At 48.8% G+C, this 17,233-nt stretch overlaps 1 protein-coding gene across 3 annotated transcripts in view; it reads left to right on the top strand.

The window, feature by feature from the left end:
• Positions 1-6,539: 6,539 nt before the first annotated feature.
• The window catches only part of LOC130297699 (uncharacterized), a 55,776-nt gene continuing 45,082 nt past the window's right edge, over positions 6,540-17,233 (top strand). For all 3 annotated transcript variants that reach the window (XM_056550462.1, XM_056550463.1, XM_056550464.1), the window contains exon 1: positions 6,540-6,797. The gene's annotated coding sequence lies outside the window, so the exon portion shown is untranslated. The remainder of the gene's footprint in view (positions 6,798-17,233) is intronic.

Here is a 17,233-nt window from a genome sequence, read left to right as displayed (position 1 = left end):
AGTGCGCTGCGTAGAATCAGAAGTCCCCAAAATTTGCAAAATGGCATTTTTGTTTTCTTCAATTTTGCCCCACAAATAATTTTTTGGGGGTTTCACCGTAGATTTTGTGGTGAAATGACTGACGTCATTACAAAGTAAAATTGTTGGCGCAAAAGCAAGCCCTCATATGGGTCTGTAGGTGGAAAACTCAAAGTGTCATGATTTTTAGAAGGGGAAAAGGAAAAAACGAAAGTGCCGTCCCCTCCCTCTGTATTACCCTAATGTCTATAACAGTGTATCCAACCAGGCTGTCCGGGTATGCTGGGAGTTGTAGTTTGGCCACAGCTGGAGGCGCCCTGGTTGGGAAACACTGGTCTATAAGGTCCTCACTGTAAAGATCGGTCCAGATTCTTCAAAATGTGTGAGAGACAAACTGAAGACCAATCACAGCTCTGCTTTCACTTTACCACAGCTCAGTAATACAGGACAGCTGTGATTGGTTGTCATGGGCAACATGTCTCCAGTTTTTCTCTCACACAATTTGATAAATCTGGGCCCATGGTAAGAAAAACGCCATGTGACAAGCCACACCCCACAATAAACCACACCCCACAAGCCACACCCCACAATAAACAACACCCCACAAGCCACACCCCACAATAAACCATGTCCATATTTTCAGCACATCAAGTGACTTAAATTTTACTTTGGTGCAGTACTAATAAATGGTAACCTACACCTGCCCTATATCATGACTGGATAACACCCCCATATACTGTAACTGTACCCCCATACTGTGACTGGATAACACCTCCATACTGTGACTGGATAACACCCCCACACCGTGACTGGATAATACCCCCATACCGTGACTGGATAACACCTCCACACCGTGACTGGATAATACCCCCATACCGTGACTGGATGACACCCCCATACTGTGACTGGATGATACCCCCATATTGTGACTGGATAACACCACTATACTGTGACTGGATAACACCACCATACTGTGACTGGATAACACCCCCATACTGTGACTGGATAACACCCCCATACTGTGACTGGATGATACCCCCATATTGTGACTGGGTAACACCCCCATACTGTGACCTTATTCTTTCACTGGATAACACCACCATACCGTGACTGGATAACACCCCCATACCGTGACTGGATAACACCCCCATACTGTGACTGGATAATACCCCCTGACTATGACTGATTAGCATCTCCATATCATAACTGGATATCACCTCATAAGATGACTGGATATCACCCCATAACATGACTGGATATCAGCACCATAACATGACTGGATATCACCTCATAACATGACTATATATCACCTCATAACATGACGGGATATCACCTCATAACATGACGGGATATCACCTCATAACATGACGGGATATCACCTCATAACATGACGGGATATCACCTCATAACATGACGGGATATCACCTCATAACATGACGGGATATCACCTCATAACATGACGGGATATCACCTCATAACATGACGGGATATCACCTCATAACATGACGGGATATCACCTCATAACATGACGGGATATCACCTCATAACATGACTGGATATCACCTCATAACATGACTGGATATCACCACATAACAGGACTATATATCAGCACCATAACATGACTATATATCACCTCATAACATGACTGGATATCACCTCATAACATGACTGGATATCACCTCATAACAGGACTGGATATCACCTCATAACATGACTGGATATCACCTCATAACATGACGGGATATCACCTCATAACATGACTGGATATCACCTCATAACATGACTGGACATCACCTCATAACATGACTGGATATCACCTCATAACATGACTGGATATCACCTCATAACATGACTGGATATCACCTCATAACATGACTGGATATCACCTCATAACATGACGGGATATCACCTCATAACATGACGGGATATCACCTCATAACATGTCTGGATATCACCTCATAACATGACTATATATCACCTCATAACATGACTATATATCACCTCATAACAGGACTGGATATCACCTCATAACAGGACTGGATATCACCTCATAACAGGACTGGATATCACCTCATAACAGGACTGGATATCACCTCATAACATGACTGGATATCACCTCATAACAGGACTATATATCACCTCATAACAGGACTGGATATCACCTCATAACAGGACTGGATATCACCTCATAACAGGACTGGATATCACCTCATAACATGACTGGATATCACCTCATAACATGACTGGATATCACCTCATAACATGACTGGATATCACCTCATAACATGACTGGATATCACCTCATAACATGACTGGATATCACCTCATAACAGGACTGGATATCACCTCATAACAGGACTGGATATCACCTCATAACAGGACTGGATATCACCTCATAACAGGACTGGATATCACCTCATAACAGGACTGGATATCACCTCATAACAGGACTGGATATCACCTCATAACAGGACTGGATATCACCTCATAACATGACTGGATATCACCTCATAACATGACTGGATATCAGCACCATAACATGACGGGATATCACCTCATAACATGTCTGGATATCACCTCATAACATGACTATATATCACCTCATAACATGACTATATATCACCTCATAACAGGACTGGATATCACCTCATAACAGGACTGGATATCACCTCATAACAGGACTGGATATCACCCAATAACAGGACTGGATATCACCCAATAACAGGACTGGATATCACCCAATAACAGGACTGGATATCACCCAATAACAGGACTGGATATCACCCCATAACATGACGGGATATCACCCCATAACATGACGGGATATCACCCCATAACATGACGGGATATCACCCCATAACATGACGGGATATCACCCCATAACATGACGGGATATCACCCCATAACATGACTGTGTGGTAGCCCTTGGGGGGTGTATGGTAGTGGTGGTATGGTATCGATATATGAGGGGTTAATGTTAACCCTATAGTTCGTGACGCCAGGCTGAGGGCTGGTATGCTGAATCAATGTTCCGGCCTATCGCCGCCCTCCCCAGTAACGATAGGTGCATAAAATGACTGAAGGTACACAAAGAGGTAGAACTTGAACAACTTTTACTGAAGTGCTTGCAATATCCACGGCAAAGTAACAGTCTCATACAAAGAGTCCTTAGGTTGTTTAGTGACTGACAGTTGTTGCGGACCTTGAGCTAATTATACAGTCTCTGAATTTAGGAAGAGATTTGCAGATCCGTCCGGATTTAGGGGAATTATTAGGTCCGTGATGCTGCAGAGTGTCTGGGAATTGATACACTTTATAATTAGGGTTGTTCAGCCGTTGCCGCAAGGCTCGGGCCTAACTCACTGCGTTAGTTGCTATACAGGTCCTTCTCTCATGAAAGCCCAGGAACAAGAAAGAGAAACATGGCCGCCGCTCCCTTATATGGGCAGGGGCGTGGCGAATCTGATTGGTCCAGACATCTGCCATTCACCATTACATGGTGTAATGGGTTTGCTTACGTCACAGGGCCTCCAAAGGTCCTTAAGCTTAATACCATAGAGTTCCCCTAGTCACATGACCCGCAGGTCCTGCAACGCTATGGAAACAAGTAATTAACCATTTATTTACACATATTATCTTTTTTACATTAACCTTTGAATAAATTACTGATCTACAAACTGGAAGAGAGGCGACTAGGGGTAGACTGGATGACAGGGATCCCTACGTCCTAGGGACTCTGGCTATGGGGACCCATACATAAATAGGTATCGTATAGAATGCGGTACTGGGACACCACAACTGGATATCACCTCATAAAACATGACTGGACATCACCTCATAAAACATGACTGGACATCACCTCATAAAACATGACTGGACATCACCTCATAAAACATGACTGGACATCACCCCATATCACATGACTGGATATCACCCCATATCATGACTGGATATCACCCCATATCATGACTGGATATCACCCCATAACATGACTGGATATCACCCCATAACATGACTGGATATCACCCCATAACATGACTGGATATCACCCCATAACATGACTGGATATCACCTCATAACATGACTGGATATCACTGTGGTGTCCCAGTACTGCATTCTATACGGTACTTGTTTATTTATGGGTCCCCATAGCCAGAGTCCCTAGGACTTAGGGATCCCTATTAGTCCGTCTACCCCTAGTCGCCTCTATCCTAATGTATAATTAGTAATTTATGCATAGATTAATGTAAATAGAATAATAGATGTAAATAAATGGTTAATTACTTGTTTCCATTAGCGTTGCAGGACCTGCGGGTCATGTGACAAGGTGAACTCTATAATATTTAGCTTAAGGACCTTTGGAGGCCCTGTGACGTAAGCAATCCAATCACACCATGTAATGGTGGGTGGCAGACATTCGGACCAATCAGATTCACCACGCCCCCTGCCCATATAAGGGAGCGGCGGCCATGTTTCTCTCCCTTACCTCGTGGGCTGTCAAGCAAGCAAGACCTGTACAGCAGTAATCGCAGTGAGTTAGGCCTGAGCCTTGCGGCAACGGCTGAACAATTATAATTATAGAGTGTATCACTTCCCAAACACTCTGCAGCATCATCGGACCTAATAACTCCCCTAAATCCGGACAGATCTGCAAATCTCTTCCTAAATTCAGAGACTTATTGTCTAGCCCAAGGTCCGCAACTACTGCCAGTCACTAAGTAACCAAAGGACTGTTTGTATGAGACTGACTGTGCCATGAATATTGCAAGCACTTCAGTAAACGTTATTCAAGTTCATATCTCCTTGTGGTCCTTCAGTTATTTTATGCACCTATCGTTACTGGGAAGGGCGGCGATAGGCCGGAACACTGATTCAGCATACCAGCCCTCAGCCTGGCGTCACAAACTCTTCTAGGGTTAACATTAACCCCTTATATACCTATACCATACACCCCCCAAGGGCTACCATAAAGCCTTTTTGGCGTTGCACGACTAGGATTCGGGTGTGTGCCTACCATTACCACTAGTGAAAGTGTTCTCCCCCCTAAAAAGTGAACTTTATTCATGTGTTGCTGTGTACAGGAACGGTGCTTGTGGTGCACCATACAAGGGGGCCCAAGAGAAAAGTAAGGGGGGAGGCGAAGATTGGTCTAGAGTTGAAATGTGTAAACTGCGTAATGAGCTCATGCTGCGATCCTCTGGTCCGGTTGGCACAGGCGGAGCCGAACTGCTGCCGGAAAAGCGCGCGAAGAAAGCCCGCGCTGCGCCACGCCCCGCCCCTGAGCGTGGACGCCAAGTTGCTGTATCCCAGCTAAAAGGGAACTCAGATGCAGGAGTAGTTTCTGGAGGGACCGGAAGTCGGGGCTGCACCGATAGCGTCCTTCCTGCCCAGCGCCATTTTGGAGAAGCCTACTATAAAAGACGCCACACAGAGCAACCTCTCCAGTCTGCAGAGAGAGCCGGAGAGTACAGACATGTTGGAGAGCAGCGTTCCACGTGGTCAAGTTGGCAAAGTGTTCGTGCAATGCCAAAAAGGCTTTGCGGTAGCCCTTGGGGGGTGTATGGTAGGGATGGTAGGATGTTGGTATATGAGGGGTTAATATTAACCCAGTCACTCGTGGCGCCAGGGTGAGGGCTGGTATGCTGAATCTATGTTCCGGCCTATCGCCGCCCTTCCCAGAAGCGATAGGTGCAATGAAATGACTGAAGGTCTACAAGCAGATTTAACTTGAACTTGTATAACTTTACTGCAGTGCTTGCAATATCCAATACGTAATAACAGTCTCTTAATACAGTTCTTTGGTTGCTTAGCGACTGGTAGAAGTTGCGGACCTTGCATAAGACCTATAGTCTCTGAATTTCTGAATCTCTGTTTAGGGGATGACACACTCTATAATTTATATTGTTCGGCCGTTGCCGCAAGGCTCAGGCCTAACTCACTGCGATTACTGCAATACAGGTCCTTCTCTGATGAAAGCCAGGAGCAAGAGAGAGATAAGATGGCTGCCGCTCCCTTATATGGGCAGGGGGCGTGGTGATTTTGATTGGTCCAAACGTCTGCCACTCACTTTACATGGTGAGATGGGATTGCTTACGTCACAGGCTCTATATACACTGTAGAACCAGAACGAGGCTACAGATACCAAAACGAGGCTTGGAACGCATCCAGAGCGAGGCTTGGAACGCATCACATGACCCGAAGGCCCTGCAATGCCATAGAAACAAGCAATTAACCATTTACATACTGAAATAACACTATACATTATTTTATAGATAAATTAGTAATCTATACGCTACTATGGAGGCGACTAGGGGCGAACTGACCTGACTGAACTGATAAGACTTGGGACTAGGGACTCTGGCTATGGGGACCCACAGATAAATAAGTACCGTGTGAAATGCGGTACTGGGACACCACAATAACATGACTGGATATCCTCTCATAACATGACTGGATATCACCTCATAACATGACTGGATATCACCTCATAACATGACTGGATATCACCTCATAACATGTCTGGATATCACCTCATAACATGACTGGATATCACCTCATAACATGACTGGATATCACCTCATAACATGACCAACCGGTACACCTGCAACCGGAAGAAGCGTCGTGATGACGTGAAACTAGTTGCTGCTTCGTGGTGTGCCCCCGCTTCTGACCGTGGCTACGGTCTCTATCCTCCCCGCTTGAAGACTATCTGTTCCCTGTTACCTGTACGCTGTCATTTGGCATTAAATCCTGTTCCTGTTTTCAAAGTCATCTTTGGGGTGAGTGCCACTTATTTCCACTACTTCCATACCTAATTTACAAATCTGTTTAACTTTCTTGCACCAATTGATTAAAAAAACTAAAACAAAACAAGTGTTTCCCAACCAGCGTGCCTCCAGCTGTTGCAAAACTACAACTCCCAGCATGCCTGGGCAGCCTTTGGTCAGTGTTTCTCAACCAGCGTTACTCCAGTTGTTGCAAAACTACAACTCCCAGCATGCCCGGACAGCCTTCGGCTGTCCAGGCATGCTGGGAGTTGTAGTTTTGCAATAGTTGGAAGTACCCTGGTTGGAAAACACTGCTTTAAAGGGGTACTCCGGTGAAAACCTTTTTTCTTTTAAATCAACTGGTGGCAGAAAGTTAAGCATATTTGTAAATTACTTCTATTAAAAAATCTTAATCCTTCCTGTACTTATTAGCTGCTGAATACTACAGAGGAAATTCTTTTCTTTTTGGAATGCTCTCTGATGACATCATGAGCATAGTTCTCTCTGCTAATGTTATTATAATAATAATAACACTTTATTTATTGTTGTCCTTAGTGGGATTTGAACCCAAGTCCCCAGCACTGCAAGGCAGCAGTGCTAACCACTGAGCCACCATGCTGCCCTTAGCATACATCTGCTATGCATGGTTGCTAAAATGGACAGAGATGTCAGCAGAGAGCACTGTGCTCGTGATGTCATCAGTGTTCTAAAAAGAAAGGAATTTCCTCTGTAGCATTCAGCAGCTAATAAGTACTGGAAGGATTAAGATTTTTTAATAGAAGTAATTTACAAATATGTTTAACTTTCTGCCACTAGTTGATTTAAAAGAAAAAAGGTTTTCACCGGAGTACCCCTTTAAGTGTCCCTCAAGTTACAATATTAATTGGTTCTGGAACGACCATTGTATGTTGAAACCATTGTATGTTGAGACCTGAACTCTATGGAAACCTGGAAATTGGTTCTAAAGGCACCAAAATGTCATCCAAAAATAGGAAAAGTGAGGATTAAAGAAAAATAAGTAGATAACTAATATAGATAAGGCAAATCCTTACAAATAAAAGTAATAAAGATCTGCTGGGAGCTGTAACTCTTTTATTATAAAAATGCAAAACAAATCAGATACAAAACATTAAACAAAAACAAGCTTAACCAGCTATAACAAACATAACATAAATAAAATTGCAAAAACAAATTCTGCCTAACCGGCCAGCCCAAATTTACTAAAATACACTTTTACTTTTTTCACATACCAAAAAACTAAATATCACACTCAAACACGCATTCCAAAAAGAACATAAAAATAGCCCAACTTGGCTTATAAAAATATATAAAACATAAAATAAGCACGACTTGGCTATAAAACAAAAGAAAAGGAACATAAAGGTAGCACAACTTGGCTGTAACTCAAAAATGACCCTTACCCAGGGGGGAAAAAAAAAAAAAAAAAAAAAAAAAAAAAAAAAAAAAAAAATATTTCAGCACAACTTGCTAATAAATAACACTCTGCCTCACAGCCAGAGATCCACCGGTGAAAGAAGGGCAGGGAAAAGCAGCGCGGAGACGCGGCCGGAGAGAGGGCCCAAAGAGCCCAGCCCCACGCACCGCCCCCGCACGGCCGCAAGGCCCGCGAAGCACGCCCAGCACGGCAAGGAGCCGAGGACGGCCAGAGAGGATCTGCGCGCGGCCCAGAAACCGGCGAGAGCCGGACCCAAAAAGAGCAAGCCACAACCGAAGAAAAGGACAACACCGCCGAAAAGCGAGACCGCGAAGCCGGAGGCGAGGAGAACAGAGACACCGGAGGGGAGCAGCCCCCCCAAGGAGGAAAAAATAAAATATAAAATTTTATACACAAACATGTATACATGCATATACGCAAGCATACACATACATACATATATATATATATACATACACATGTATATACACATAAACGCACACATATACATACACATAAACACATATGACACTACTTAACTACTGGCCCGACTGCACTATACACTATATAATATAAAACAATATAAATACAAAACACAATATATACAAAACACAATACAAAACCTACTGAAAATACACAAAAATATACTACAGAAAACAACGGAAAACACCTACACTAAAACTGTCCCCTCACCCACACCACCCCTCCTGTACATGGGTCAGAGTCCACTACCGTCCATACAGTTCACAAAGTCCAGTCCTTAACTGACCCATGTCAGGACCCCAAAACACCACAAAACCACCACCCACAAATACACCCTCCCCACCTAACACTCCTCCCAACCAACTTATATACAAACTTATACATTCTGAACCACCACCCCCTTTAGGCCCAAGTTTGGTTGCCTGTAAGCCCTTCATACCATGTCTACTAAACACAAAACAAAAAGCTAATGTGTACATGCATCAGCCCACCACCAGGGAGAAGGATGGCAGACCTGATACATAAATCATTTTATACTCTTTCCCTAACTCCCCCTACAATTCTCCCTAATTCTATCCCTACAATAAATCTGACCCTGCCCTCACCCTATCTCTACCCCTATAACACTGCCCCTAACCAAAAATAAAAGGTACTCTACCCAAAAGGTTTAGTACCTAGGGCACATGAAATGAGAAACCTCTCCACAGGAGAGATGCCCTACTGGTACCAAGACTGCCATACTCCAAAGACCTGATCTTCCCGAGGTCACCGGTGATGTTCCTACAGACCTCCACCTCGGAGAGGATTTTCTGTTGGGTCGACACTAAGCACCGTGCGTTCCACGTGTAGTACCTCACCACTAAACTGACTAAAAATAAAGTGCCCCGATCTCGGCCACCCAGGTTCCTGAATGCCCCATAAGCCCACTCCGGATAGGCAAGGCCGGCAAGTTGACTCCAGCCGATGGAAGCGCCCACCCTGTTATAGACCCCTATGTTAAAGGGACAATGAAGCAGAAAGTGGTCCATGCTTTCCAGCGTGTCCCCGCACTCTTCTCGGGGACATCCCCGGTCATCAGAGTTCCTGTACTTCAGGTTGTCCTTTACACATAGCTTCCCCTGAAAGCAGCGCCAGGCCAAGTCCCAAAACTTCTGGGGGATCCTTTTCATGTTTAAAAGATACAACCCCACCCTCAGATCCCGACCTGGGCAGTCCCTGAGCGCCAGAGGCTTCTGGAAGTGGGTCAACAGAACCCGTTTGTCAAGGAACTGCCTTGACTGGGTCCTGATCTCCCACACTCCCAGACCCCACCGACGTATCGCCTTCAGAGTCGGGGTAGCGTAAGCCGGAAGATATCCATGGGGCGTACGGAGGTCCTTCACTTGCCCTCCTGTCTCCCATTCCTGGAAGAAAGGCCGAAACCACTCCCTGCAGGAGAGTACCCACGGAGGAGCCCTCTCTGACCAGAGGTTCGAGATGTTAGCTTTCAAGAAGGTGTTCGTTAAGAACACCACAGGGTTTACCATAGATAAACCCCCTAGTCTCCTCGTGCGGTACGTAACCTCCCTCTTGACTAGGTTCAACCTGTTCCCCCATAACAGTTGGAAAAACAGGCTGTAGACCCTAGTGTAGTAAGCCTCTGGTAAGATACATACACTGCCTAGATAGATAAACAAGGGGAGCAGGTACGATTTGGTCAGGTGTACCCTTTCCCTGAGGGTCATAGACCAACCCTTCCACTGGTTCACCCTCTGAGTGGCATCCTGGAGCTTACCGTCCCAGTTTTTGGTGGGATAATCATCCTGGCCGAATGTGATGCCCAGAATTTTTGCTGAATCTTGGAGCCCTGGAAGGGTGTCCGGGAGATCAAACGTGGGATCTCCCCCTCCCAGCCAGAGACTTTCACACTTATCCCGGTTGATCTTGGACCCGGATGCCTCCGAGTAGCGGTCCACCTCTGACATCACCACATCGACCTCCTCCCGTGAGGAGACGAAAATAGTGACATCATCAGCGTACGCCACCACTCTCTGGGCGACATCCGGCTCCGCCAGAGTCATCCCGACTCCCGCCAACGGCCCACAATCTACCCTCCGGACGAAGGGATCGATTGCGAACACGTATAACAGCGGGCTCAAAGGACAACCCTGACGGACTCCGGACCCCACCTCAAAAGAGCGGCCAGACCAACCGTTCACCAGCGGGAAACTCTCTGCCCCTGCATATAAGGTGACAAGCCAATTCACAAAAGTACTCGGTAAGCCATATCTCAGGAGGACGGACCAGAGGTACTCGTGGTTCACCCGATCAAATGCTTTGGCCTGATCCAAGGACAGCATGTACCCCTTCCAGAGACCCGCACTACTCCGCTCCACTGCCTCCCTGACACTGAGGACCGCACTTAAGGTGCTTCGGCCCGGAACAGAGCAGTGCTGGGCCCCCGAAAGGAGCCGGGGTGCAAACTTCACCAACCGATTAAACAGTATCTTGGCCAGAAGCTTCCTGTCCGTATTGAGAAGAGCTATGGGCCTCCAATTCTCAATCCGGCTAGGATCTTTACCCTTTGACAGAAGAATCAGGGCTGACCTCCTCATTGACTTTGGTAGAGTGCCCGAGGAGAGACACTCATTGAATACCTCAGTCAAGAGGGGAGCTAAAGACTCCTTAAAGGTCCTGTACCACTCGGATGTTAAGCCATCCGGGCCTGGCGACTTCTTGGGGGCGAGCCCCTCGATCGCCAGTCTCACTTCCTCTTCCCTGATTTCTTCTGCCAAAACATCAAGAGAGGGGTCTACCCCTGGCTCAGGAATAGTTTCAGCCAGGAAAGCCGACATCCCGTCTCGATTTAGATCCTTCCTTCCCAAGAGGTGCGAGTAGAAGGATCTGACGACCTCCAGGATCCCTGATCTGGACCGATTCAGAGATCCCGTACTATCAATCAGTCCTGAGACCACTTTACTACTCACTGACATCTTACAGTTCTTGTAAGGGTCGGGCGAGCGGTACCTCCCGTAATCCCTCTCAAAAACCAAAGATGCGTGCCTATCGTACTGACACCCCATCAGCAAGGATTTCACTCTGGAGATATCCTCCCGGCTACCTCCAGTCGAGACAAGGAGCTCGAGTTTCCTCCTCAGACCCCGATACAGGCGGTACCTATTCAGGGACCTGAGGCTCGAGAGCTGGCGGAAGAACCCCGCAACCCGCTTCTTGAATATCTCCCACCACTCTGACTTACTACTACAAAAGTCCAGTAAAGGTACCTGACTCTGAAGAAAGTCCTCAAAGGACTGTCTTATTTCCGCTTCCTCCAGGAGGGACGAATTCAGCTTCCAATAACCTTTACCCATCCGGGGGGTCTCTGAAACATTCAAGGAAAACAAAATCATACAGTGATCGGAGAATTCCACCTCAACCACGGACACTGCGGAAGAGACGGCTTCCTCCTTTAAATAAAACCTGTCTATCCTAGACCTGCAGCTACCTCGATGATAGGTGAAACCCACGTGGCCTGAGGGGCTCCGGATGTGGGCGTCCTCTAGGCGAGCTTCCCTAACTATATTATTGAGGGCCACGCTATCGTAAGCCAGCGGACCATTGGAACCTCTCCTATCTTGGGACCTCGTGACATTATTGAAGTCCCCTCCAAAAATCACTTGCCGGCTAGTAAAAAGGAAGGGCTTAATCCTCATAAAGAGATCTTTGCGGCCCCACTTGGTTTGTGGGGCGTAGATGTTAATTAGCCGGAGCTCTTGCCCCTTCATGAGGACATCTAAGATCAGGCACCTCCCCATTTCTAACTCAATAACCCGTCGGCATTCAACCGGAGCGGTAAAAAGGACCGCCACCCCACTATACGGCTCAGCCGCAAGAGACCAGTGGGAGGGACCGCGCCTCCACTCTCTTCTGGCTTTTACCAGGGAGGCTAGATCTGACAACCTGGTCTCTTGCAGATACAAAATGTCGGCTTCAACACGGCTGAGAAAATCAAAGGCTGCGAATCTAGCCGTATCAGACTTTATGCTGGCACAGTTAATGGATGCCAGCGTCAATGGGGTGAGTGCCGCCATCATGGGTGATTAAGTTAGATGGCCTCACCTTTATTTCTTCTTCCCCTTCTTCTTCGTGCCCTCATCCCCAGAAGAAGAAGAAAGGGCAGGACCGCTTTTACCCCTTTTTTTGGACTCACTCTGGTCCATATGGTCCCCGTCTCCGTCCGACCCCGGTCTAGCCCTGCCCTCTGAGGAAGGTGCCTCAACAGGACAGGGCCCAGTTCCCCCCAGAGGCTCTCTCTCCCTAGGCACCTCGCCCTCACCCTCCCCCTCCAAGGAGGGGGAGGAGATGTTATCAAGGACGAGGTACCGGTTTGACAGGTCAACCAGAGGGGGGGCAGTCAGGCTTCCGCTTTGGACCCGGCCCGCAGTACGAGGGAGAGAGGGCTTGGACCTCTTCTTTCTCCCTTTCCTTTTGCCCTTGTCTTTCTTTTTGGCCTTCTCTACACTCTCCTCATCCACACTTTCATAGTGGGAGGAATCGGAAGAGTCGGCCATATTGCCTTCCTCTTCGCCCAGTCTCCTGACCTCCTCATCCAGCACGTCCTCCTCCAGGGCTTCAGTCATTTCAGGGCCAGCTTCAGGAGCAGGGGCAGGAGCTACCCCCGTCACTTGGGCACTCTCCTGCTCCCTACTCCTCCTCCGATTTTCCTCCCGCCTTAGTTTGGCGGGGCCCTTCTTCCTCACTAGCCCTGGTGCGCCCCCATCCCTGCTCGTACCCTCTCCAGCCGAGGCAACTTCACAGCTCTCCCCAGCCGGAGCGGCCGCCGCACGGGCGAAGGCGCTAGGACAACGGCTGAAAGGGTGCCCGAGGACACCACACAGATGGCAGCGGATCTGCCTACAGGATGCGGCCAGATGACCCACCCCACCACACAAAGCACAGACCTGTACAGTACAAGCTGCGCTAAAATGGGTGGGGCTACCGCACCTGTGACAGACCTTAGGCTGCCCCTGGTAGAAGACCTGGATCCTGTCACGTCCAAGGAAGGCGGCTGACGGAATGTGGGCAACCGTACTCCCTGAACGCCTGAGTTTGACGGAAAACGTCCAGGCCCCGGACCAGATCCCGTGCTCATCAATGTTTTTCTTGGGCATGTCCGTCACATCCCCATACCGACCGAGCCAGGTCATGATGTCGTAACAAGAAAGTGACTCGTTACGGGTCAAAACGGTCACCTTCTTGACCGAGTTCTGACGGGAAATTGCCTTTACGGCAAAATCCCGCCAGCCGGGCTCGTTCTTCGCCACCTCGTAGTTTGACCAGAAGAGTTCGAGACCCTCTGGCCGAACGAAACTGACGTCAAACTCGGACGTACCGTAGGGGTGGATCAGGGCAAAGATGTCACTCGCCCTGAATTCCATCTGGAGGAGGAGCTCAACCACTTTAGCGCGAGGTGGGCACGCATCCTCACCCCTCCAAATCAGACGGACCACATTCCTGCGGTTATTGTCCTGCCCGGTTGTCGGGAGGGACCAGACCACCTCCCCATTCTGCTCTCGGAAAGCCCCCAAACCGTGCCTCTCTATCCAGAAAGACAGGTCGACCTCACCCCTTCCCTCTACCTGGATCGACCTGTCTCCCCTACGCAGAGCCTCCAGGAGGCGCTGTTGCAAGTAACCCCCGGGGACGGACGGAGACGGGGACCCCCCTGGACCCCCGGCAGCGACATTAGCATAGCTCCTAGGAGCAGTCACTGCCGGGGGGGCAGCCGGGCCAGACCCAGACCCAGACCCAGAACCACCATTCACACCACCACTCACACCACCACTCACATCATCCTTTTTCCCATTCATACCACTACTCCCACCAACATTCACTCCACTGACACTCCTCTCATCCACAACACTACTACACTCAGCATTCTCACTCATACCCTGCCTAACTGATTCTGGGCTGGCTGGGATTTGTAGTACCGCTGGCTTAATTTCCGGCTTGGCTGCTGCTGCTGCTGATGATGATGATGGCTCCTCCTTCTGAATGATCAATGGTGCCTCCTGAGTCTGGGGCTGCCCCACCGAGCGCACCCCAGCTCCTCCCACGGCGCCATTGCCGGACACTGATCCCGACACCGGGACACTCCCCCCCCTCACAGGGGAGTGCCCTGCAGTGCCCGCAGAACACACTGTACTCGGGGGACCGCCCCCCGAGCACACAGACACAACGCTCTCTGGCGCCCGGACACTCCCCCCCCTCACAGGGGAGTGCCCCGCGGCGCCAGTAGTGCCCACAGTACTCGGGGAACCGCCCCCCGAGCACACGGCAGCATAACTTGCCTCTGGCACTTGGACACGCCCCCTGCCACCCTGGGGCGGTCCTGCAGTGCCAGAGCTGCCCGGCATGAGCCCATCCTGCCCTTCCCTACCGACAGGATGGGTGGGCTTCACAACTATTGCGCCCTTAACCTTTCCTGACGCCTTACTGTACTCCCCGTGCTGGCCCCGCTCCACCACAGGAACGGGGTCTGGCAGTTTGGGGGAGCCCGCAGCCTGAACCAGCTTTGCAGCTGGCCCAGACTGCTGGAAAGGGACAAATACATATTGTACTGTCTCCTTGGTCTTCCTTTTTTTGGACCTCTGCTTGACCACCACATCTTCACACTCCTCGTCCCCAAAGGTGAAATTCTGGAGGTGGGCTGGGGACTCCTGCATCACAATTGCCCTCAGCAGACCCCCAGCCTCACCCTCCACGTCATCCTCCTCACTCTCGCTTGGCGGAAGTGCCACCTGTCCAGCCTCAATGTAGCTGTCCTGGGTCTGGGTGTCACCTGGAGTAGCTACAACTCCCACACTTTCCTCCATCTTCTCCTCTTCACCACCATCCTCACTATCTTCGCCGCCACTACTCTCCCCATCATCCACCTCCACCTTACCTGGGGATTTCGTGGCGGCAAACCGATTGCTGTTGATCAGCTTCTCCTTGAAGAGACCGCTCCCCTCCAGTATCTCCGCTCTCCTCGCCTCCAGCTTCACAATCTCGCCTTTCAGCGATGTTATCCTCTTCTTCAGTTCTGGCTTGCTCTTTCTGGATCCGGTACTCATCAGACTCTGGGTCGCACGCAGATCCTCTCTGGCCATCCTCAGCTCCTTGCCGCGCTGCTCGTACTCCGCAAACCTTGCGGCCATGCGGGAGCAGTACGTGGAACTGGACTCGCCGGGCCCACTCTCCGACCACATCTCCACACTGCTTTTCCTTGCCTTTCTTCCACCAGTTGATCTCTGGCTGGCATCCATAGCCTGGGTAGCAGAGCCTGCATTGCTGCAGACTCTGCCCGATCTTCTCCCGGCCGGAACAATGGCTGTCGAAGTTTTCACTCCACTTCCCGCCAGCCTGGAACGGGGAGTGGAGCCACGAGGCTCCATTGCAGGAGCTTCTTCCCCAGGAATCTGCCACAAACCTGGGGAAGGCTTGTTGGAAATCTCTGCTTGCTTCTGCTCTGCTGGAAGTCTCAGGAGACACACCCGCACACACCCTGCTGGGAGCTGTAATCACTGTCTATGTCAGTGTTTCCCAAGCAGGGAGCCTCCAGCTGTTGCAAAACTACAACTCCCAGCATGCCTGGACAGCCAACGGCTGTCCGGGCATGCTGGGAGTTGTAGTTTTGCAAGAGCTGAGGCCACCCTGCTTGGGAAACACTGGTCTATGTAGAGGACAGGAGCTTCTTCAGGGTCCTGTACAGTACACAAAGTGTCCTAAAAAGTAATGGAGTCGCCCTCACCTGGTGTCCAAAGGAGCAGCTAACCCTGGTACAGGTAAAGAGTACAGAACATGTAATACCTCCCTGTACAGGGGTTTTACCAGTGATTGCCCATTCTGATTGGCTGATTCTTCCGGCCATTGACAGGTATCACAGATCTGAACTGTCTGTACATTGTATGTTGAGTCTGGTTTCAACTTACGATGGTCCAGAAAAGACCATTGTATGTTGAAACCATTGTATGTTGAGACCATTGTAAGTTGAGGGATCACTGTATAGGCCTTAGCACTATAAAATTACAATTGACTGTCCAGCCACCCAAAACACTATGTCTAATGTAGCAGCTGGTACAGTTGTGCTGGGCAACCACATAAGCATTGTTGTGCTGGGTGCAGGCCCTAGCCATCTGCATGGATCAGGTGAACCCCAACCTTAAACAATTGAAGATCGTCCAGTGCCTGAATATTTGGTAAATTATTTCTGATTAATTTTGATGTTTCTGAATCCGCACTATTTTGCACATGGAATCTATTCCTCCTTGCACGATATATTAAGGTTATGAAATCATTTGCAAAGACTGCAGGAAATATGGCATGTTTATGGGTTTTTAACATCCTGGTGACAATGCAATCCAAGTCAAATAAATCAGTTCCTTCTTCAATGGATATAACAATTTATCTGTATAGACAGTGGGCGCTCCTGAAATAATTATGGCTCAAAGGTAAATATTCCGTGTTCATAGCAAATATCTGCACGGAGCTTTGCACGGTATAGCTCTGT

Source organism: Hyla sarda, chromosome 13 (assembly GCF_029499605.1).
Source record: "Hyla sarda isolate aHylSar1 chromosome 13, aHylSar1.hap1, whole genome shotgun sequence".
Lineage (NCBI taxonomy): Eukaryota > Metazoa > Chordata > Amphibia > Anura > Hylidae > Hyla > Hyla sarda.
Note: the sequence above shows the minus strand (reverse complement) of the source record. Positions and strands in the feature narration are given on the sequence as shown.